The sequence below is a fragment of the Rousettus aegyptiacus genome, unplaced genomic scaffold, assembly GCF_014176215.1.
Source record: "Rousettus aegyptiacus isolate mRouAeg1 unplaced genomic scaffold, mRouAeg1.p scaffold_m13_p_13, whole genome shotgun sequence".
Lineage (NCBI taxonomy): Eukaryota > Metazoa > Chordata > Mammalia > Chiroptera > Pteropodidae > Rousettus > Rousettus aegyptiacus.
The window spans coordinates 37,352,400-37,374,730 of NW_023416288.1; the positions used below are offsets into that span (position 1 = coordinate 37,352,400).

At 37.4% G+C, this 22,331-nt stretch overlaps 1 protein-coding gene and 1 pseudogene across 3 annotated transcripts in view; one reads left to right on the forward strand and one right to left on the reverse strand.

The window, feature by feature from the left end:
- Positions 1-22,331, forward strand: part of ZNRF2 (zinc and ring finger 2) — a 70,983-nt gene that overhangs the window by 7,253 nt on the left and 41,399 nt on the right. The window lies entirely within an intron of this gene.
- Positions 2,761-2,879, reverse strand: LOC118611287 (annotated as a pseudogene).

The window sequence follows — 22,331 nt, forward strand, 5'->3', positions numbered from 1 at the left end:
TGTTGATATCCATTATATGTATGTTTTAGAGACACAATTTGGGATATTCATTCTTCATAGTCTTGATTTTAAACCTTTCTGATTTGTAATACAAGTTTTTAAAAGCATACATTTTTCTCCAAGAATTACATTAGCTGGGTTCCACAAATTTTAAAATGTTTTTTGTTAACATTCAATTAAAAATGCCTTCTGCTTCACCTTTTGATTTCCTCTTTGATTCGTGGGTTACATAGTCTTTGATAACATGTTCTTTCCTCTTCATCAGTTTCTTCCATCAATTTAAAATATTTTTATAACATGATTTTTAAATGATTGCCTAGTATTCTACCATTCACTCAATAAATATTTAATAAGGACCTACTTTGCCGTGCACTGTCCAAAGGATACAGAGTAAAGAAATAAGACACAAATCTCTGCTTTCATGGGTAGATGCATTTTGAATGTGTCTGTCTGAATCATTATTCTATTCAGTGCTTTTTTTTTATAATAAAGAAATTTAGTATATCAAAGAATAACTACATTCCATCATTTGAATTTAATAAATTCTGACCATCTTGTGTATCCTAGTTTTTTGAATTGTTACCAATCTATGATAGTTCATTAATTTATCTTACTCATATACATGTGAGCAGAGGAATAAAGAACAAACCATATATACATAATGGGTTATTACATGTGATTTGTTTTAAAGAGCCAGCTCTTGGTTTGAACAATGAATTTTACTATTTTTTTTTATTATTTAATTACCTCTGTTCTTATCTCTTAGTTTCTTCATTTGTAAAGCTAATTTTCTTTCTCCTAGCTTCCTCATTCATTTATTTTCCATTTTTTAAGTGTGACTTTAACATTTTTAGTGGTAAACTTACTGTTATTTTTGCCTTCCTTTTTGTTACTTCTTGTGTTTAGAAGTATTGCATTGTGGTCAGAGAATCTTAAGACTTTTTCAGTTGCAAGTGATAGGAACACAACTCAGATAGCATTAAGTGGATAAATAATACATTGTCTCAAATTATTAGAAAGAATCCTAGGGTAGATCACAGAATCAAGGGAACAAGTGGAGAAACCAGGGTGCCTGGAGCTGAAATTTACCAATTTTGTGTGTCTGTGTGCACACCCACAACCCACAACGCACACCCTAGCTTTTTTTTTTTTTTCTCTTTTCCTAGTTTTTATCCTGTTCATTTAAGCTGATGCCATGCAGGCTCACTGTTACTTCCATCCACCTGTGATCTGAGAGAGCTAAAGGGAGTATTTTCACTCCAGCAGAATGACTCTGATTAGCCTAGTTTAAGTCACATGCCTAAGTCAATCGCTGAAGTAAGGGAGATGGAACGCTTTGTATGTGCGGGCTGCGTTCTGTTAATTTTGGGGAAGAGTATGGGTCTATAAGTCAGGCCGTCCACACTATGTGACCTTAAGCAGAACCCCTCTATACCTTAGTTTTTTCATTTCTAAGATCAGGAGACTTTGTAGTATGGTGAGGATTAATGTACTTTACATAAGGTACATTATACCTTTATATTTTTAAATAGCATTTGAACCTTCCTATCAAAAATGAAAACATTCAAGACTCATACCCTACTCCCTATTTCCACCCTCTCCAGGAAGACCATGTACTTTTTACTCAGATTTTGCAAAAATAATCCAAAATTTTAGTTTTAGTTTTTATTGTTATTTTGATAATGTGTTGTTTCCAAGAGTCTCCCCTGAATATTTGAATTAAACTTTATAGCACATTGCTTGTGCTGGTCACATGGCAAAAACTTTGTAACTGTTCAGTGTTCTGTAAAACGTGTTTGGTAATAAGGATGTTGATCACCAGATTATAGTTTATTTAAATCATAAATAAAAACTTATTGCTCGAGAAAGAAGTAATACATTTTATTGACAAAGTAAATATATGTAAATAATTTCGAACTAAAGAAAATAGGTATAATGTGGACTATAAAAATGGGGACAATTATAAAATTGTCTTAGAAATAAAATTGTCGTGCTTAATAGCTTTTTTTTTTTGGTATATGTAATCATTTGAATGTGCCACAAAATGGTAATATGAATACGTTATAGGTGGTTAGAGATGGTTGGAGAGGGGTGGTTGGTGAGAAGTTAAGATAGTTCAGTGTTTTTTGTTAAATGTGTGCTACTTCTCCAGGGCAGAATCTGAAAAATTAGCATCTTTATAGTTATCGTATAGCTATGGCATTTGATAAAGCAGTTCACTACTTTGCTAGCGCTTTGGCATCCACCATTCTGAGAGCTCTAAGGTCTTGATTTGGAATTCTCCAGATCTCCTCTCTCACAGCACTTCTTCGGAACAGCACATCCGGTCACCTTGAAACCTCGATTCCTTAATAACTCCCATTGTTCGCTCCTCCCACCATCTTGCCTTATACAGAGTTCTTCAGAGGAGTGCCATTAATTTCTTGGAAAAAAGAAAACAAATGAAGACTATTTAATATTATAGGCCACTTTTGGTGTCCATAAATATTGAACTGATACCATTTTTATATAGTAATTTATGGATTAGGAAAGTGATTTCGTAAGCATTAACTCATTTGAGTCTCCTAAGTGTGGAAAGCAATTGTCTGTAATTTGGAGGAGTCAGAAGTTACACAGCTTTGTGCAGTTGTTGTGTTTTAAATGCTACTCTGTATCTTAGTTGTGAAGTGTATGGGACCTAACTTATTCTATTTTAGCATCCTCTGCACAGTTGGCAGTTTTTCAGTTTCCTACACAAACTGAACTTTTTTTTTTTTTAAATGCCTATAGCACCTAGTATTCTTAGGTGGTCTCCCATCCAAGTACTAACCAGACCCGACCCTGCTTAGCTTCTGAGATCAGAAGAGATCGGGTACGTTCAGGGTGGCATGGCCGTAGACAAATTGGTTTAGTTTTGTGTGTGGTTGCCAAACCCTCCCATCGATGTATAAATCTCCTTCCAGATTGTTCATAAACTCCATATTCTGTGAATTTCATCTTCATGTTGAAGTCTTTCCTGGGGCCTCTGACCGGCTCCATTCTGAATTAGCTATTGGGTGAGGTCTGTTCACTAACTTCCTGGGGATACCATTTGCATCTAGTTCCTTGGGTCTCTTTCTTGATGTATTTAATTATTTTTAGTGGAATGCCATCTCCTGTGTCTTACTGAGAGAGAATGTGTGTGAAGTCAAAGACATCGAAACTTCAATATCTGAAAGAAAATATTTTATTTCTACCCTCACTCTTGGTTGATAGTTTGGCTTGATAGAGAATTCTAGATTTGAACTTATTTTCCTCAGAATTTTAAATGTGTTGCTCAGTTGTTTTCTGGCTTCTGGCGTTTCTTTCTGAGCACGCTTGATGGCATTCTGGGTTTTGATCCTTTGTATGAAACTCCTCTTCCTCCTGCCCCCACCCCAAGTTTTTAGGAGCTTTTATCCTGGGATTATAAGATTTCATTATGCTGTGTCTTGGGTTGGATCTGTGTTCATCCATTGCACTGCATATTTGGGTCGTTTTGAATTATTTCCTCTACTATTATTATTTTAATGTTGGACACTCTGAGGGAGTCTTTGCTTTTTATCTTTTTCGTCCTCTTCCTTCCTCTCCTCCCCTCCCCCTCCCCCTTTCTCCCTCCCTTCATCCTCTTCTGGCTTCTTCTCCTCTCCTATCCATCCTCCCTCCCCTCCTCCTCCTGCTCCTCCTCCTCTGGAAAATCCCTTTGCTTTTTGTTCTTGGGGGGATTTCCCCCAACTTTATCTTCTAACCCTTTAGTCGATTTTTGTTTGTTTCTCTAATCTTTTTTAATCTCTGAGAGATTAAAATAATAGTAGTCTTTTTTTATCATGGGGTTTGTTATGCACTGTTTTGTGGGCATAATACTCGTTTCTAAGAATATTAATGATATGTACTTATTTGTGCGTATGTGTGTATAAATACGCTCCCTCCCCACTTTATTTCTCAGTTTCTTTCCAGTTGCTTTTTCTCTTTGTTTGGTTTCTTTCTTTAGATTCTTCTAATATTTGTGATCTTTTGCTGGTTACTCGTAATTTAAATAAAGTAAGACACTGAAAAAGGTAATTGAAAGCTCTCTGTGCAAGTAGGGTCATCTCTGTGGGCTCTTAGGAATATTAAATTCTTGTCTTTTTCTCTTTGCGCTGTTCATATTTTCCAGAATGCTGTTTCTCTTTTCTTATCTGGAGTGCATACTTTTATATACCACTGTTTTAGGAGCAGAGTGAAAAGAAAGTTAAGAGTCTTAACACTCAATATGGTACTTTCATTTAATTTTCATATTCAGTATCAGTAGGATACCTCTGCCTTTAGATAGTTCTGTTGCCCCCGAGTACAAAAATGCCCTCTCCAAACAACAAACCTCTAGTCAATGCCAGAGTTGGAGAGGAACAGTTGCCTAGTTGCTTGAAGTCAGGGAAGACAACTGGGGGGCTCTAATTGCTTTTGACAGAGACTTGCAGTGAATATTTGTCTTTTTAGGCCTCTTCTGTCTGCCAATTCTTGTGCTTGGTGTAAATGAAGTTGCTTCTCTGCTCTATGAGTTCTGCAATTAAGATTACCACTCATTTACACTCTTTTAATAGTCTAATGATACCCCTTTTTCGAAATCGTTCTGTCCTTTTGTAGGCTTGTTTTCTTTAAAAATACATTTTCAATGATTTTATAGGATGTGTGGACTGAGCAGAGCCCGATAAATTTGATCAGGCTGTCATCTTTAGCTGCAAGTCCTCTTTTTTTATTGCAGAAGAAATATGAATCCAATTCTATGAAATTTAGACAATTCAGAAAAATGAAAGTCACTTTCAGTTCTCTTCTAGTGATTCCATTCTTTTTCCCAGATGTGTACTTTCTAACTTTTTAATAAAATCATTTACGTACTTATAAGTACAGAGTAAAACAGTTTCATTTTGCATGTGATTTTATAATGGAGGCTGTTACAGTATGTGGTCATACTATACTCTAAAACCTGCTTTTTTTCTCTTTAAAGTGTTTAGACGTTTTTTTAATTAGGGAGAACAAATAAATGTAACTTTTTAACTGCCTAGTACTTACTGTTTTATGATATGCACATAACATAGTTTATTTAACTATTCTATTGGTAAGCATTTAAGATGTTTACAGTTTTCCAGCATCGTAATAAACAGCTTTATGAATACGTACACATAAATTTATTACAGTTATGGAGGTCAGAGGTACAAAATAAGCCTCACTGGGCTGCACTCACGGTCTTAGACTGCTTTCGGAAGTTAGAAGAGAGAACCCGTTTCCTTTCCTTTTCCCTTCCACTTGCATTCCTTGGCGTTTTATGACTCCTCTTCCATCTTTGCAAAGTGAGCACAACAGTGGGCCACGTCTTTCTCAAACTGCCATCTCTTCAGTTTTGACTCTTCTGCCGTACTCTTCCACACGTTTTAAGGAGCCTTGTGATTAAGTTGAATCTACCCAGATAATCTAGGATAACTCTCTATTTGAAGATCATTGATTACCAACCTTCGTGTTCCACTTTGCTGCGTAGTGGCGTGTAGCCTAGCAGGGTTGCAGGGTTTAGGGTATAGACATCTTTGGAGGGCTCTTCTGCCTGCCACACTGTGATAACGCTTGAATATCATTGTGATTTAAGGAAAACACTATTTTTGGTTATATAATGAGTTATCAATACGAGTAAAGAAAAATTAGATCAAACTATAAAAAATACTTTCAATAAACTTTAATTAGCTATTAGCTCTTGTACCTGAAAGAAAGTTGTAAGTAGAATCCTTTATCTAAAAGATGGTTAGATACTATTTTTCAAGTCGTCTATCAAACAATATGAGTGTAATGGTCAGATTTAAAAAAACTAACAAAAAAGTGCAATGGTCATCTGGTATAGTCTCAAGCGATTCAAAGCAGAGTTGTCCGTTATTTTTATTTGTAGTAAAGTAAATATTAAAATCACATCTAGTTATAGAAGTTCTCTGTGTACAGATAATAGGTCCCTGAGGAGTTCATGAATAAACTTCAGGTGGTCCGTAAAGCTTTTGAAATTCCATACAAAATTCTGTGGTTTCATTTTTTAGAGGAATAGTTCATAATTTTCATGAGATTGTGAAAGGGGTCTATCATCCTAAATTGATTAAGAACCATTAGTGTATGAATTTTTTTTACATCTAATGAAATTATTAATTTTTTTGGTATAATTCTCTGATGTTTTGTATAGTTCTTTAATGCTTGAAATTTGATGTATTATTAAGCTCTGCTATGTGCTAAGTGCTGATGGTAATGAGTGTAACAGATATGGACCCTCTTCACTGAGCTTGGTAATTGTCATGTTCTTTTCTCAATCTTTCTTTTCTCAACTATTTTAAGTCCCCCTTCCTCCCCCTAGCCTTCTCTAATTTTATTGTCATTGGGAACTGACCTCTTTGTGGAAAGGGAGCAAATACTTTTGTCTTTTTTTTTTTTTTAATGTAAAATTAATTTGCATATGTTAGAATGCACCAATTTATGTGTACAGTTTGAAGAGTTTTAACAAACACATTTGACAATACACCCTGTAACCAGCACGCTGTCAGAAGAGAGAATACTTTATTCACTCCAGAAAGTCCCCTTATGCTTTTTTGCAGTCATTCTCACCCTCCTTCCAAAATGCTGGTTAGCATTACCTATGTCTGTTACAAGGATTGATCTTGCCTGTTCTTGCACTTCACACAAAGGGAGTCACAACATGGCCTCTTTCATGTTGAGGGTTTGGGATGCTTGTAAATAAGTAAGTTAGAAGTGGGAGACATTGGAAAGGTTAATGAAATTCTTGCCACTCCCATTTTCCCTGATCTGTCCCCTCCACGCCGTACGGTCCCCAGACAGTGACACCAGACAGTGACACGGTAACGTGTGGGCTGACGCCAAGACGACCCGAAGCGTTTACCTGATGACGCACAGACAGCAGGAGAAAGTGTATCTCAAAGATAAACTTAACTTAAAAATTAACACTTAAATTTATCCCTCTGCTTTATTCATGCTTTAAGTTATCCGATTGGCAAAGGTTTTGTATGATATTAAATGTTTTAGATGGTAGGCACTGTAGAAAGTGGGATATAGTGGTTGATTTATTTGCAGATCGTCCATTCTCAGGAAGAGGACAAAGTTCAGGGAACTTTATTTTTAGGATTAGTCTTTCCAAGTGTGGGAGAAACTTCACTTATCCAAGGAATGTAGAGAAGTTGAACAAAAATTCAAAGAATAGGGGATTTATTCTCTTTTGGGTTTAGTCTAAATCTTTTTAAAAATTAAGTAAACAGTGGCTAGACACAGTTTTCTTTCTGCCTATAATGTGTTTTCATATGAGATAAGAGTCCAGGAAGTATAAATGAGTCAAAGATCATATTAAGTTTTGTGTACAATTTAACTGTGATCCGAAATAACAGCTGGGCCTAAAAGAAATTCTAGCCTTAGGCAAGAGGAGCCACAAAAGGGAGTTCTTAACGGCTGGCTGTCGGCTGGCTGTCGTGACAGAGAGGCAGATGGCACCAAGTCTTTGACCCCCTTTATGCTGCGGGGCTGCACTACGTCTTGATTTTGGAATCCGTATTCGACAAAGAGGAGAGCAGAAGAGAAGTATCTGCTTGTACTTTCTAAAAGCCTTTCACATCAAGCTGCATGGATTGGATCAGGAAAGGAGACTGGGGCGGCAGACCCTCAGCCTGGGGATTCATTTAGTATCTGTGGGCAAGAGTGTTTTTAAAAAGCTAGTAAACAGACTTGACTAAATTTCTAAAAGCAAACTGGGGCATGGTTAGTTGCATTCACTTCTGATGTGTTAGATACTTTTGGAAGAGTCACTGGGTATGGTGAGAAAAATTTCTACTTTGAGGTCAGTAAAACCAGCTGTGCGACCTTCATTTTTCATCTTAGGCTTCAGTTTCCAAGATACACTAAAGAATAATGAGGTTTGTTTGTTTGTTTGTTTTTTAGCTGTGTCCTTGTCCTGGACTTGACTATACTAGCACAAGCAAATCCCATTAGTGGTATCTAAAAGGTAATTTACTGTTTAAGAACAATTAGATCAGCAGCCTAGAGAAGCGTTCTCTTGTGGTCTAGTGTACTAAAGGGAATCACAATGATGCTTTTAGAAAGGGGTGTGCTGTTACTTGTTCAGAGAGGGATGTGGTTTCATTTTTTTTTCTGGGGTATTGGGGTGTCATAAACTAGTTCTGTCAGCATCATTCCTTGGCTTTCTGAAAGCAGTCTTCCTCTGAGAATTGGGAGCTCTAGAGAAATTTGAGAAACTTGATAAACTTACTCCACAAAATGTTGAGGTCAGATTGTCTGCCACCCCATTGACATTATTCTTGCTTTTGCTTTGTATCCACATACTTAATGTCTTAAGACTTTTTTTCAAAGTAGTGTTACATGTAGCAAGGACTAGAGAAAAATATTTCTATATGAGCAAAAGTAGCATAATGCTTACTCTTGTGCTTCAGCTGACTTTGAAATTAGCCATGGAGGAAACGCAGACTGCGCTCTTATTATCATACAAAATCCACGGATATCATCTGTTGTCATTGCCGCTCTGCTTATCTACTCAGTCAAGAAATACTCAGTGCCCGCTGCAGTAGGCTAGTGCAGCAGCCTACTTGGAGTGGTACTCAGGGTGCACTGATGAAAAACACTTGTCCTTAAGCGCAGTTTAGTGGATAGTTAACTTGGAAACAAATGATTATAACATAACAGTAGTGTGGGTTTTGTTTTGGTAATTTTGTTACCAAATTAGAGTATAACAATGTACATAAGGTAATATTCATATATGAAAAATGGGTTATTTCCAGCTAGTAAGAATACTTAACATTTTTTTCTTATGTATTGCCATATATTTTTATAGTAATACTTGTATAACTTTGCTTAACAGAAAAGAAATTGACAGTGGTATCACCATCATCATCACTATTCTTAGTCTTACTACTTCTGTAGTGTCATTACTCATACTTACATTACTCATACTCAGGTCTGACTCTGGGTGGGTACCTTTAGATCTCAGGCCCCAAGGAGCAAAATCTACCTTGGACAGCATCACTGAGAGTTTAATCTGGTCCATAAGGTTCTCCTGAAAGGAAGAATTCTGCAGCCAAGCAGGTTTATAACCTGTTTTCTACAACAAGCATATCTGATCAACTCATTTTTATTCAGTGTTTCCCAAATTAATTTCACAGTAACTTGGCTCCATTTTCTCTTTTTTTCATTAATCCTTTATTGATGGTCTGCGGCTCTCAGACTTTAGTATGAGAATCAGCCCTACCCCCAGGGTCTGATTCAGTAAGTTTGGGGTGGAGACTAATCATTTGCATTTCAGACATGTTTCCAGCTGTTGCTGATGCTGCTGGTTTAGGAACCACACCTTGTTCTCCCTTGGTTTTGTGCTTTGCAGTCCCATTTCGCCTTGAGGTATAAACTCATAGAACTCTTATGATAGATGATGATGATATTAGTGTTGCAGACCTTATCAACTCTAGATGGTGTAATTTTATTTATTTTTTTATATATTTATTTTTATTTTTTAAAATTTATTTTTTAAACTTACTTTCTTCCAGGTCTTAAAAGTATTATAGTTTGCCTTTTACATTAAAACTTTAATCCTCCAGGAATTGATTTTTGCATATGACGTAAGGGTCTAATTTTTGGATACTCATGTGGACGCCCATTTGTCCCAGCCCTTCCAGTCGGCTCTGCTACCCATATAAAGGGTTCGCTCCTTCCAGGAGCCTGAGCACTCTGCATCAGTGGTCCGGCACTGTTGTCCTAGGCCAGCTGTGTCAGCATCAAGGGGGACCTTTTTTACAGATTCATGGGCCCACTCAGACCTGCTAAAAATTTGGAGCAGGGCGGGGGCAGCAGCGGTCTGTTTTTGAAATAGGCCCTCTAGGTGTGAGGATTTCAGCGTAGGGTTTTTAGACCACCCAGGAATTACGAATTCGGGACAGAAGAGCTCTGTTTGTGGTTTCCCATTCTCAGTGGTGATTCTTCCACACCCTCCGTCACCCAGTGTCAAGGTTCAGTGGATTTTCCTTGAAGTTGCCTGGGAGGTGGTGGTTAGCATTGGCAGGTGATTTCTGATTTACCTTGATAGTGACATTATACCCCTTTGAGGGCACCAAGCTCAAGGCAAAAGCTCGCTACTCCTGTTCACTTTGCTGGTTTGGGTTTCCAGCCCTCTCTCATTTTCTGGCCTAAGAATTTGTAGCTTTCTTGCCAGCTCATTTTTTAAGATTTGTTTTTTTTTTTTTTTTTTAAATCTTGGATTTTGAGTTGTTTCTGTTAGGATTGTCAAAGTACCTATTCCATTATACTTCTGGAACAGCATTCTGTATTATTAAACCCAATAGATTTTGCCAGGTTGCTTTCTAGGGAAGTACAGACTGAAGTAGTAATGTGATAGCACTTCGTGCCTGTCAGATTGGCAGAAGGTAAAGTAATAACATACCGTTGGAGGCGATCCGGGTTGTAAGTGATACTGGTGTAAATGTAAATTGTGCTGGTCTTTTAGGAAACTTAGAAACAGCTTATGTCAGGCAGACACGTGCTGAAGGAATAGACGGGGGAAGGAATGGTTGGTTGCAGCACATGCCCCTGGCGTCGCTCTCTTTGTCCTGCGGTGGAGACTGGGGAGAAGTAGGGACGAACGGTACCGGTCTCTCACGCTCACGGGCGTGGGCATGGGGCCGCCTTACCTGAGGAGCAGGGACAGGTGGACTTAGGGGACATTCACACAGGCTTAGAAGAAATAATTGCGAGAGCCGATCGATTAAAACGTTACAGCTTTCTTCCTAGCTGCTCCACCGAAAAGTGGAATAAGAAAGTGAGGGAAGGAAAGGACTGGGGTGACTTAAAAAGGGAGCTGCATGTGGTGCGCTGGAACCCGCTGTTCTTGGAGTCGATAGTTACGTTCGGGATTCTGGCAGCCATCATTCACATTAAATTGTATAAACTTACAATTAACTATATTTAAGACAAAGGTAATAAATACTCAACTCATCACTTCCTAGTTATTAAATTTTACCGTCATCTGTGTTCTTGAGCTTATTGACATCTATTGTTATCTGTAGGGTGGAAATACTATGTAAGCACCATTGGGGATAACATTTTGCTGTTTGAGATACCAGTTACCTTTCATCTCTGTAAATGTACTTATTTTTTGAACTTTTGGGTCTCTAATCTTATGTATAAAGCTTTAATCGTTCTTAGGGAATTGGGGAATTACTAGTCTACTCAAATAGGAAATGGGGCAGACATCAGTTCTACTCAATGTTTTCAAAAATACCTTAAGCTTAAAGGAAGATATGTCTTGTTTTTAGCTTTTGCTATTTTAGCTATTTTTACAAATTTGTCCTAGTCTTTTAAAACTTTATTATTTAAAGGTAGCCTTGAAAAATCCTTCTTTATAACAGGTAACCTCGCAGAATTTATCTTTCATGTGAGCCATTGCTTCATTTACCAAGTTCTGTTAGCAATGACGATACCTTTTTGTTCTTTTTAACATGAACGTTTCTGTGTGAGAGTTAATTTCTACAGCAGTGTTATAGATGAGGTTGACCACTTAACTAAGAAACATTACTTCTCCAGTATTTTTACTTAGGGTTAGGATTCGATTTTTTGTAAGATTAAAGTATAGCTTTATTTCCCACATATATTTGGTGTCTTTATGTTCTGGTATTTTAGAAAATTAACGAATTGAGAAATTTCCCATAAGACTTGTGATTCAATAATAATAATAATAATAATTAACTATCATCTGTCATACATATTTTCAGCACTTATTCCTTAAGAAAACAAGATTGAAACATTGTGAAAATATTTTTCTAGGTGGCTTATTTATTACTATCTATATAGTATTGGGGCTTACATTTTTGAATCTGTAGTTGGGCCTTTCTGACTTTGGCCAAATCATTTAAACTCCCTAAGCTTGTGTTTCCTCAGTATTTTCCTTTCTGATGATAGTGGTACCTACCTCAGGTAGTGGAGTGAAGATTAGATAAGGTAATGTAGGATGTAGCAAATTACTTGGCTCACAGAGTGCTCTGCAAATGTGAGCTAACATTCTTATTATCAAAATAATAAATTCTACTATGTACACGTTGCCTTAAATGGTGAGTATGAAAGCTTGTAGTAAGCAAAAGATCATATGAAGTACTTAAAATAATAAAACCTATTGAAACAAAGTCACGAAGAGTAAAATTCAATCTTTTATGGCATATTAGATGCATGTGAGTAAGCTGATTAAGTGTCGCCACCTTTTATTTGTTCAAGATAAGGGTTAGATATCAACCATACCAGCAAATAGTAAAACCATTTATTCATTGAAATGCTTAACAGCTGCTTTAGTTGTATAGATATATTTTTGATAAAAATAGGTGATTTTCCTAAGATACTGGATAGTCCAGTTGCTACAGAATAGAATTTAAGTAAGAAAAGCATTCTTGGTTCCCTTAGTAATACAAGGTACATATCGACTTGGCCATAATAAAAATTACAGACTGTACCTTCTTTGCCTTCCCCAGTCTGCTTTTTGGAATAACTGTGAAGAAGCTCTAGGTACAATAATAAACAAAGTAGGAATGCGAGGTGGGGGGCGGGGGGACGATAACCCACCTCTCAATACTACTAGAAAGTTGGCCGCCTAACTTCATATTTTGTATTTATTTGCTATTTTATTCTTGGTGCCTAGAGTTGATATTGTGTTGCCACTTTTTATTCTTAGTATTGATTGGGTTTTCCCTCTTTTTTCTACTCTGCTACCTCTATTCCTTCTGGAACCAGTAGTTTAATGGTAAGTATTTAAATAAAATTTACAAAGTTTTTGACCTAGTGAGGAATTTTTTCCCCTCACCTATGCTGGTGAAAACTTTGTAGACTCCAGATGACCTTTGTGGTCCCCCGGGCTCTCGGGCTCTCGTTGTTGCCTTGTTTGTGTGTAGACAGATGAACTTTAGTTTTGAGGCACTTCCGGCCTTGCATGCTGTCAGATGGCTCCCATCGTTTGTGTGTTTCATAGTGTTGTTTTTCTTGGAGCTTGCACTCTCCTTTTTCCTTTCTTTCTGCCGTTGTTTTTTTCTTTTTTCTTTTTTTTTCTTTTTTCTTTTTGGTGGGGCTTTTGGGTGGGAAGGAAAAAGTCTTTCTTACACGTGAGCTTTTATTTTTCCTATAGCGTTTGGAGTCTTTCCAAATTTTGCCAGTTGGAAATCTGTAAGATGTTCTGTACACAGTAAAAGCATAATTACCGTTATCTTTGGGTAGAATTATAGATTGAGTCTAAGTCCATGAAATGATACTATTTTCATCCATTGGCTCTTAACTGCTAAATTGTCTATCAGATCGTGTTGCTTCGTTTCTTGTTTCAAATCTCAAGATACTTGAGCTTTTTAAATATTTTTAAAAGGTAGAAATTTTAGGATTTGTCAAAGCAATATCTGTCATGCAGTTACCTCAAAACTTTGTACTTTTATTTAATGAAATTTGTGTTTACCACTAAGCCTAATATATAATTCCCTGAATTTAGATTATGAAATGCAATTTAATTGATTAAGGGGATGAGGCTAGATTTAGATCATTAAGATTGAATTAGTAAACTTCGGGAAGTCATTTTCATAAAATTCTATCATCAAAGAAAATACCTCAAAATGTTTTGTCACACATAAGAAAAATGTATGAAACAGAATACACTTTTACAAAATGAACCGTCACCGATGTAACTTTCACCCTTGCTCAGAAGTAGATAGAACATTGCCAGTACCTCAGAAAACCCAATTGTCTTCGTGGTTATAAAACCTTTTCTTTTTCTTAGAATAATCATAATCTTTTATGATAATCATCTCCTTGCTTTTCTTTTATTGTTTACATTTATCATTTACAGGCTCCTATAAAAAAAAGATTAACGAGAAAAACAGACAAGTTATTAACATACATACTTCACATATACGTGGGAGATGCCCAGGGAAAAATGAGTAACTGTCCAAGATGGCTTAGAATTCAGGCCTAAATACCATCATAGTAGGGAAAGGGAAGAGGATGTAAGCTGTAGGCTGTAGGCCTCTCAGGAGAGAAGAAATTATTTTTAGGAGAGAGAAACGGACCCTTCAAAGAGTAGATGGAGGTATGATAGTTTGTGACAAAGTTTGTTTGGATGTGGTGTCGACTTCTAGCTGATCTTCCCTGGTTAATGAAACTCCCAGGGAAGAGATTTGTGACAGTTAAGTTTCTGCTGGGGGATATGTCTGTAGGCAGATTGAGGAGTTCAGAGAAAGCCTCTCTGAGCATTTGCTGTTTTTCAAGCGATCAGAGCTCAAAGTGATCCACTAAAGCGGCACATTTTGGAGTAGCATGTATTCTGCCTTTCTGTAGCTTTGCTTAATTTTCATCATCCGTTCTATGAGTACATCACAATTTAACCATTTCATTGCCATGAAGTGTCTATTTTGTTAACATGCATTCTGTACCTGTATGCACAGATTTCTTTCGGACAGTGTTAACTCAGAAGGGTGGCCCTCTAACCGGCGGCATTGGCGGTGCCACCTGTGAGCTTGTTAGAAATGCAGGATCATGGGCCGCAGCCTGGCCCACGGAATCAGAATCTCAGGCCCAGGGAACTGAAACAGGCTCTCCAGATGAACTTTGGGCACGTTAAATTTGAGAGTCACTGCTCCGAAATGGATACCTCGAAGAGGAATTGCTGAGTTTTGGTTAGACATGCCTTCAGCTTTGCGGTTTTCCCGTGTGGTTGCATCAACTTTGACTTAGACTACCGGTGGCTGAGAGTCCGCCGCTGCTCTGCGTCCTCCCTAATGATCAGGCTGTCGCAGTTTCTTTCTATCTATCTATCTATCTATCTATCTATCTATCTATCTATCTATCTATCTATCTCTATCTATTTGCATTTCATTATTTTCTGAGAATTCAGTTGAATTTCAGTCGAATTCTGCCTTTTCAGATTTACTGAAAAAAAAAAACTGACTTCTTAGAGTTACTGAAGCCTTTGAAAAAGCATTGCAAAGTAAGTTTTTAAAAATATTCAGAAATAGAGAAAAATAGTACAGCGAACTAATAAGCTTCATATACCCATTATTCACATTTACCAGTTAATAATTTTCTCTGTTTGCTTCATCTGTCTCTCTTCTCTGAAACATTTTAAGCCAGATCCCAGCTGCCCCGTCATTTCACCCCATGTATTTGAACATGCCTATCTGAAATATGTATTTTCTTTACATGATGATAATATCTTTATTACTGAGGGCCTTTTTTTATTTTAAAAAGAGCAACACCATATTAAAAACATGTGAAAATGCTAAAATAATGACAAAGCACGGTTTATAAATTGTTCTCATTTGGGATAGTGTGAGTGAGATTTTGAGTGAACTTAGTCCTTCGACATTCTCTGCTCTCCTCCCAGTGTACTCAGGTCGATAATCATAGTGAATGTCATGTTTCATGAGCAGAGTCAAAAATTTAGGTTTCTTAAAATGGTTCGTTAACCTAGGTTAATCATTAAGGGATAAGAAAATGTTTTGAGTACCCAGAAATTTATTCTCTGATAAAACTCAAACTGTGTGTAATGATGTCCTAGTTGATGACTAGAATAGGCAGGTAAAATAGACTTTATTCTGAACTCATTATTCTTAGAGCAGCCCTCTGCAAGCCCAGACACACAGTCTTCCCATCTGCCACTGGCTGGCTGTTGAGTTTGCTGAGTTCAATACCCTGAATTAGCACTTCCCAGTCTAAATAAACTGCTAGGAGAATTAAGAATGCAGTCAGGGTTTACAATGAAGCGAGCAGTGAGTATCTTTTGAGTGGCTCTATTATGTTGGTTATCGTTGAATAAAGTGAAAGCATAGGTAACTTTCAAGGTAGTTGGGAAGGCATGCATTTAATATCCTGACATGGCATGCGTTATGCAGTACAAAAGGTGCTCAGTAATTTTGGTTGATTTTTGCATTGTAGTGATTCAGTGAAACACTAAACATGCTGATCAGGAAACTACAGATAAGTAGCATGTCATAGATGTTATTTTTTTAAAATGTCGCTTCATGGTTGAAAGAGAAAGGCTGGATGCAAGAGGGAACAGATTGCCAGGCTTTGTATAATGAATAAAATGTGTGAGTATGTGTGTGAGCGTGTGCATGTCTTAAGCAGAATAGTGACAAAATCAGATTTGCATTTTGAAAATGGCCCATAAAAACAGTTTAGGGAGGGGAAGGGCTAGAGCAGGTGAGTATATAGGTTACTACAGGTCCAAGAAAAAATATGGTAGCTAGATGTAGGGTAGTGATGCATGTCTGAAGAAGTGGTTGAATTTGACCGATACTTGGGAGGTAAAATCTACCGGATTGGTAATGGACTGAGAATAAACAGGTGCGGCTTCAGGGAAGCAGTGATGATACTGGCCTGACTGGAACAGCATTATTTATTATTCCTCAGCTCTTTTGTAGACTAAATTTTTTAATCAGGTTCACTGGCAGCTTAAAAACGGAGTTTTTGTCATAACCAAGATTTTTCAAAGGCATTTTCCAAGCTCTTCCTTTTGAAATAAATATTCAGACATTTTGAGTGATTTTTAATGACTTAATCTAGAGATCATCAAACTTTCAGTAAAGGACTAGATAGTAAATATGTTAGGTTTTGCAAGCCATTCGATCTCTCACTACTTTTGTAGTGTGAATCCAGCCACATAGAAAACATATGAATGCATGCACATGGTTCATTCCAATAAAACTTTATTAGTGGATACAGAAACTTGAATTTAATAAATTTTCATGTGTCACAAAATGTTATTTTTCCCCCCAGCTATTTAAAAATGTAAAACTGTTCTTTACGCAAGGACTGTACAGAAACAGGTGGCAGTCGGCATTTAGCCCATGGGCCCATAGTTTGCCAGGTCCCCCAAGTACAGTTTCTTTACAAGAAACTTTCAAGATAAGTAGCAAATAGTCTGTAAGATTTTAATTCCTCTTATTCCTAAGGAGTTATAAATCATTAAGTCTGTAATGCCATTGTTTGATCTTTCCATTTGTGAGTTTTGGGGGACTCAGGAGACAGGAATACACATAGAAACAAGGAACTCCCAGCAAAGTCAGTCTAGCTAGGGAAATGTTTAATGCAGAGTGAATTCCCTCAAGAACTGTATCTTTAAGAAGATAATTAACACTGTACCAACGAGTAGTTCCAGAGGTCAGTGCCTGCGAGAAAGGAAGTCAGTATGTTTTGTCAGACCGAGTACAGGAGTGCTAATAAAGTGGACTAGGGTTATGGTGTGGTAGCTGAGAACTCGATTTATATTTGGGAACTAGCATTTGTTTTAGCCTTTGCTCTTGGAATATTATATACTTTTGATTTTACAGCTTCTGTTAAACTTGAAAATTCTTATAGAACCAGCCCTTTAATTCTAAATCAGATTTGACTCGGTAAGCCCTAAGGAGTAAATTACGTATGCATGGTATTAGCAAATACTGGAAACATTGGGTCTGATCTGAATACAAACGTAGTGAGCAAAGTCTTATCTGCTTAAAAGTAATACCGATTGCAGTCAGGTGCCCTCCTGCTACAATTAACATTATTTTAAGTGTGATACTAAACTGTTAATGTATGTTTAGCCTTCATAATTACCTTTTCATTTGTCGTGGCTGTAAAAAATTTATTGACAGTAACAAAACACTTTTAGACAAATATATTTAAGATTTTAAAGCCCCAATTACCAAAAGGACATTTTAAAAAAAATTATCAAATTTTGTTAAGATAAATTTTGCATTTGATTAGGTATCTAAAAACAGTTATTTGGTAAAAGATATAGTGTTTATGATAAATAGGTTTATTTAAATACACAGACTTGTGAATTACTTCATTAACATTTATTGTTGATAAGAACTCTACAATATAAAAGCGATATTACTTTGAATGGAAAACAATAGAATATTTGAATTATATATATAAATATGTATATTTTAACTTGGTGTTCTATTCTGTTTTTAATGATTTTTTAATTTTTCAGTTACAGTTGACATAGAATTTATTAGTTTCAGATGTACAACATACTGATTAGACATTTATGTAACTTACGGAGTGATTACTCTGGTAAGTCCGGCGCCCATCTGAAGCCATTCACAGTTATCACAGTATGGCTGACTGTGTTCCCTGTGCTGGACTTTACATCCCTCTGTTCTTATAACTGAAAATCTGCACATTTTTCATCCCTTCCCCCTTTTCACCCCCGCCCCCCCCCACCCGCCAAATCTGGCAACCATCAAAATGATCTCTGTTATCTATGAGTTTGTTTCCGTTTTGTTTGTTCATTTGTTTTATTTTTTAGATTTCATATATAGGTGAAATCATGATATTAGTCTTTCTCTGTCTGACTTATTTTACTTAGCATTATACCCTCTAGGTCTGTGCATGTTGCAAATGGTAAGATTTTATTCTTTTTATGGCTGAGTAATACTTTGCTGTATATATGTACCACATCTTTATCCATTCATCTATCAGTGAACACTTAGATGAAGCAGAGGACTGAACTATAGATTTGGAAGACAAGGTATTAGAAAGTACTCATTTAGAACAGCAAAAAGAAAAAAAAAATTTTAATGAGGATAGTTAAAGGAGCCTCTGGGACATCAAGCATACCAATATTGCCATCATAGGAATACCAGAAGGAGAAGAGAGAGAGCAAGGGGTTGAAAACCTATATCAAGAAATAATGACTGAAAACTTCTCTAACCTGATAAAGGAAATAGATACAAATCCAGGAAGTATGTTGAGTCCAAACGATGAACACAAAGAGGCCCATACCAGGACACCTCATAATTAAAATGTCACAGATTAAGGACAAAGAGAATTTTAAAAACAGCAAGAGAGTAGTAGTTACCTACAAGGGAGCTCTGATAAGACTGTCAGAAACTTTGCAGGCCAGAAGGACTTGGCACAAAATATTCCAAGAGATGAAAACCAAGGACCTGCAACTGAGATTAACTGTCTTTTAGACTTGAACGACAGATAGCTTCCCAGACAAGAAGCTAAAGGAGTTTTATCACCACGGAACCAGTATTACAAGAAATGTTAAAGGGACTTCTTTAAGAAAGAAAGAGAAAAAAATCAAAGATATGAATAATAAAATGGCAATAACTGCATACCTATCAATAATTACTTTAAATGGATAGAAAGGAAAAAATGACTGAGGCTCTGTTCCTCCCTCTGGCAACCAAATCAAAGTTGTGACAGAAACAAGAAGAAAACAGGAAGGAAAAATCGGCTGGAAGCTAGATGGACAAGCCATACAACTAGGGAGAAATTTAAGAAATCACCCTGCAATGGCAGAAGGCAGGACGGGGCGAGGACGCGGGGCCGCCGGGTGTCTAGGGTCTCTAGCGACCCAGTGGGACAGAGCTGCGGCAGCAGCAGCCGTCTGTTTAAGGGGCCGCGTCCGCGAACGGACTTCTGCCATGACGGATCTGCTGGCTCTGAGCACAGGCGCTGGTTCGGCTGCGCAGAGACTTACAGGGCGACACTGAGTTGTCAGAGCGAGGGTCCAGTGAGGCTCTCTCCCCGGCACTATCCACTGTTCCTGTCGAGGCCTCTGCCATCCCAGTGCAGAGACACAGCGCACTGTAGCAGAGATGTCATCAAACTGGATACCAGAGGGCGCTCTGCCCAGAGGATTCCCTCAAACCCCGCCTCCCCCTACTCACAGCCCCACCCAAGCCGCATCCAGGTATGTGCTCAGTCAGTCAGTCAGTCAGGTGCTCCTTGCTGAATAGTGCCAAGGCTCACAGTGGTGGCAGCTACCTCGGTTTCTGGTGTGGCCTTTTGAGGCAACTATAAGCACAGCATCTGTGGATTGCTTGCTGTATCTTAACAGGTGGCCCTGAAGGGGCACAGGCTGGGGCTAAATTTGGCCTGTAGCTGACCCTCTCTCAGAACTGTGCCACTGGACACATACTACACAAAGCCATGCCAATAAGATCAGGAGACTTATAAGAAGCTTTTCTTAGTACGTAGAAACAGACACAGAAAGGCAGCCACAATGGGAAGACAAAGAAGCAGAAACCATATGAGAGAACAGAACAGAGATCCAGAAACAATGGAGTCAATCAATCTAACAGATGCAGAGTTCAAAACACTGGTTATAAAGATAGTCAGTGAACTTAAGGGAGGTGTAGATGAGTTCAGTGAGAACTTCAACAGAGAGATAAAAAACAAAAATGGAAATTATAAAAGGGAACCAGTCAGAAATGAGGAACACATTATCAAAGATGAGAAATAAATTAAATGGAATAAACAAAGTGAATAAAGAAGAGGATCAAATGACCTATATAGAGGATGGGAACGCCAAGGACAATCAGAATGGCAAGAAAAAAGAAGCCAAGACTATAATAATAATTTAAGGAGCCTAAGGGACACTCACTATTAAAGGTAAAAATATCCATGTCATCGGGGTACCTGAGGGAAAACAAGATGTTGAACAGCTGTTTGAAGAAATAATGGAAAACTACCCTAACCTGGTGAAGGACATCGACATAAAACCCCAGGATGCTCAGAGAGTCCCAAAAACCAGGAACCCAAAGAGGCCCACACCAAGACACATCATAACTAAAATGCCAAAGATTAAATACAAAGAATCTTAAAAGCAAGAAGAGATAAACATAGTTACCTACGAGGGAGCACCCATAAGACTGGCAGCTGATTTCTCAAGAGAAGCTATGCAGGACAGAACGGCTTGGCACAAAATATTTGATGTGATGAAAACTCAGGATCTACAACCAAGATAACTTTATCCAGCAAAGCTGTCATTTAGAGTTGAAGGACAGATAAAGAGCTTCCCAGGCAAAAATAAACTAAAGGAATTTATCATCACCAAGCCAGTATTACAGGAAATGTTGAAGAGATTTCTTTAAGAAAGAAAAAAAACATGTATCAAAAACAGGAATAAAGAATGGTAACAACTATATTCCTATCAACAAGTACCTCAAATGGAAAAGAATTAAGTGCTCCAACCAAAAGATAGAGTGGTTGAATGTGCAAGAAAATAAGACCCCTACATATGCTGCCTACAAAAGACTTCAGATTAAAAGACACACAGACTAAAAGGAAGGGGTGGAAAAAGATATTATTGCCTGACGGACCAGAGGGTATTGCGTTGAATGAAATGAGTTGGATAGAGAAAGACAGATATCGCATGATTTCATGTACATGTGGAATCTAAAGAACAAAACAACAACAAAAGCGGAAATAAACTCATAGATACAGAGAATATTTTGAGGGATGCTAAATGAGAGGGGGTTGGGAGGGAAGAGGGCAAAGGGTTTGAGGTGCAGGCGGATGGTGGCAGAGTAGACGTGGGGATGTAGGCTAGCACGAGAAAGGTGGTTAGTGTTGGAATGAATATGTGGAGGGAGGAGGGGGGCTAGATTTGGTGGGTGAGTGCTTTGTGAGGTGTGGATCTCTGATCAATATGCTGTACAGCTGAGGCTGGTGTGCTGTATGCCAACTATAATTGAAAAAAAATTCATTGACTTGTACAATGTAAATGCAGGCAACTAAGTTGTCATATATTTCAATAAAGACAAATATATATATGACACTCTCAAAAAAAATTATTTTAAATGTAAATGGATTAAATGCTCCAATCAAAAGATATAGGTGGCTGAATGGATAAGAAAACAAGACCCATACATAAGCTGCCTACAAGAGACCCGCTTCAGATTGAAAGAGACAGACTGAAAGTAAAGAGATGGAAAAAGGTATTTCATGGAAATGGAAGTGAAAAAAAAACCTGAGGTAGCAATACTTACTGTCAGACAAAATAGACTTTAAAACAAGGCTATAACAAGAGACAAAGAAGGACCAGCAATTCCGCTTCTAAGTGTTTTTTCGAAGAAACCCAAAACTAATTTGAAAAGACAGGTATCCCTGTGCGCATCGCAGCATTATTTACCATAGCCAAGATATGGAAACAACCTCATTGATAAAAAATGGTGTCTAGCTGCTATTTAAATTACGATTTTTTGTTTTAATTATTATTTTTGTCCCCTCTTCTCACGTTTCAAATTAGTGCATCAGTACATGGGGAAATGTAGGTTCACTCATATAAATGGAAGATAGGATGACACAACTATATTTTAAATCTAATTCTAAAAGCTTAAAAAATGTAAATGTTTTATATACTTTCGTCCCTGTATGTTATCTGTGGCCTAATAGTTTTTCCTTTTAACATATTTTTACATTTCCAATGAAAACATTTTGGACTGTTATTTTGTATAGAGACCAATGGGAAGGGAAATGCAGCCGTGGAAAAGAGGATGCGTTATTTTCATTCTTTGCTGTGTTTT